General features: G+C 32.2%; 2 protein-coding genes across 3 annotated transcripts in view; one reads left to right on the top strand and one right to left on the bottom strand.

The window, feature by feature from the left end:
- MED4 (mediator complex subunit 4) overlaps positions 1 to 1221 on the top strand; it is a 7045-nt gene extending 5824 nt beyond the window's left edge. For both annotated transcript variants that reach the window (XM_043030445.2, XM_043030446.2), the window contains exon 6: positions 1 to 1221. This exon is cut by the window's left edge and continues 187 nt beyond it. The gene's annotated coding sequence lies outside the window, so the exon portion shown is untranslated.
- Positions 628 to 2500, bottom strand: part of LOC122262442 (uncharacterized) — a 19908-nt gene continuing 18035 nt past the window's right edge. The window contains exon 4 of the mRNA XM_043030443.2: positions 628 to 2500. This exon is cut by the window's right edge and continues 1452 nt beyond it. The gene's annotated coding sequence lies outside the window, so the exon portion shown is untranslated.

Here is a 2500-nt window from a genome sequence, read left to right on the forward strand (position 1 = left end):
TACCTGATATCCTTATTCAGGACCATTCCAAAGATATCAAGTCTGTTTCGTATCATCATGCAAGGGTGTGACGTGAAGTGCCCCTTAGCCTCAGGAAAGTAATTCAGGCCCATGCCAACTTTGCTCTTTATTAGAGAAAGAGAACCTTGTGGAATAGTTTGTAAATAAGACTTTTGTCATGATCCCAGCTGGGAAAATATACATTTTTTTCTCTCTATTCAAGGAATAAAAAAGTGTTTTCTTGATATTCTCTCTAATTAGTATACCTCAGAATGTAAACTATGGAACAATATTTCTGGGAATTCCATGTATATGTGATGCCAACTTCTTGCATCCAAATTTTATATATGTTATGAGGAGTCGGCAGTTTAAATTCTATTCTGAATTCAGAAAGCCAGTTAATGGCTAATGTGAAAATTGCTTATTCTGTTTACTCTGATCACAGGTACTGTAAATCTTGGCTTGTATAAATATTCATTGAGAATATCAATACTAGATATGTGTAGATAGAGTTCTTGTTAGTTCTTAAGAAAACATAATCAGTAGTTTGTCAGTGTATTTATTGGTCATGTTCTTGCTTTTATGATAATGTACAAAGACAGCCCATTATATCTATTTTTTCAAGACTTATTTGTTTTGACATAAAATGTTTCTCAACTTATCCTCTTCATATCAGAATATTACGAAGAAATGATATGTGTGTACTTTTATACAAAGTTTCTTATATAGTTTTCTAGGTAAACTTTGCAAGCTTGTGTCAAATGTAGCTGTTTTCAGGACACAATCTTCCATGCACCTTGTTTTTAACTGGTTCAGTATCATTGCATAAATATGGACTATATTTTTCAACAAGTAACCAACAGTGGTGGCTTAAAGTTTAAGCAAGCCCAATAGAATTTAAGTGAATTATTTTTCATGCCAAGTAACTTTACCTTGTCAAGTATCAGTGGGTAATGTACAAAAATAAGTAATAAATTTATTTTCTCATTTTTTGAGTCCCTGAAAAGGACAGTGCTAGAATATTATTAAGGATCAAATAGAAATATTTCAAGAGAGAGTTGTCATGGCAGAATGTCTTGAACAATTACGACACAGATTACTTTCAATCATAACTGAAGAAATACATCATAGATAAGTATTCCATTGTAGTACAAGGCAACAGTTCATAACTTTGACATCAAGGGATTTTTGTGTATATTCACAAATAAAGCATATGTGAAACTTTTTCATTCCTATTTCCAATGTTTATTTGCAATTCTATTCAGGGTGTTGATTTTAAGGGAAAAGGGAAGCATCTTATTTGCAATTCCCAAATAGAAAACCAGAAAATGTTTTTAATGGTAAGCTGCGTTAGTGAATTCCTAGTAATTTGCCTTTATCCTTCCTTTTTTTATTATCTTCTCTATTATAGTAAACTTTGGTCTCTTTTTCACACCAATTTTTGCGGTTCTTTTACTGATGACCAATATCAGTTTTCATGAGAAAGCATTTTCTTTGGTAGTGCAAGCTGAAAAAAAAATCTAGGTGGATGCAGAGCTTTTTATTTAATTTGCTTCATTTTCTTAGTGAAAAATTTATACATTTTCTTTCACATTTTGGATTTGACTTTTTTCCAGACCAAAAGCAAGAATTGGGCATCCTGTGCCAACATTTAGCTTGCATCTAAATAATTTTTGAAAATGTTTGTTAAAGAATTTCTTTAGATGTACTCAAGTATTAGAGATTGGTGATCATATTGCAAGTACAGTATTATTTTCTTTGGATAGATTTATAATAAATTATAACAAAATGCAAAACATATAGGAACTTTTCAGCAGTATAAAAATGCTGCAGGACTAACCATTTTGGTCATGTCATTTATCCTAAAACTGAAAAGAAGACTGAATAATGTTTTCTACTAATAATAAGCTAAAAACCTACTTGGAGAATAAAAGAAAATCTTGAAGAATTTGTTGCTTATTTGTTTCTCTGTTCTCACATTTTACACATTCATTTCTTTTTTTGCAAAATAACAAGGCTTTTATATAATCTGAATGGGAGTAGCATTTTTACTCCTGAGTGGAGAGAGTGAGCAAAGAGAGGGTAGTTAGTGTAGGTAAATAATAGATGGACTTATGGTTATATGCATACGGAATATAAAGATATATTCACTCAAGTGTTACTATGTTTATGACCATGTTTTCACTGCCAATCTGCCTTTATTGCAGGCATATTAACCCATTGGTCGCAGTTTTAAATTAATATTTGTGCAGTAGGATGGCTGGTTTACATTGTCTGGCACGGTTCCATCCACGTCTATGATCGACTCTGCCTTTGCAGCAAATCATGCCATCTGCTGCTAATGGGTTAACCCTTAACCCATTGTGGACAGGTGTCATGACATACATGACACTGGAACTTCGGGTATTTTAGATCCTTGTGTCCTTTTATTGAGCTATGAGTAATGAGTAAGTGATGATGACAATTGCAGTCATGGTTACTATAATTGTTGTAATATTAA

The sequence above is a fragment of the Penaeus japonicus genome, unplaced genomic scaffold (genome assembly GCF_977035675.1).
Source record: "Penaeus japonicus unplaced genomic scaffold, GWHDUDI00000001_assembly GWHDUDI00000010, whole genome shotgun sequence".
NCBI classification, from domain to species: Eukaryota; Metazoa; Arthropoda; class Malacostraca; order Decapoda; family Penaeidae; genus Penaeus; species Penaeus japonicus.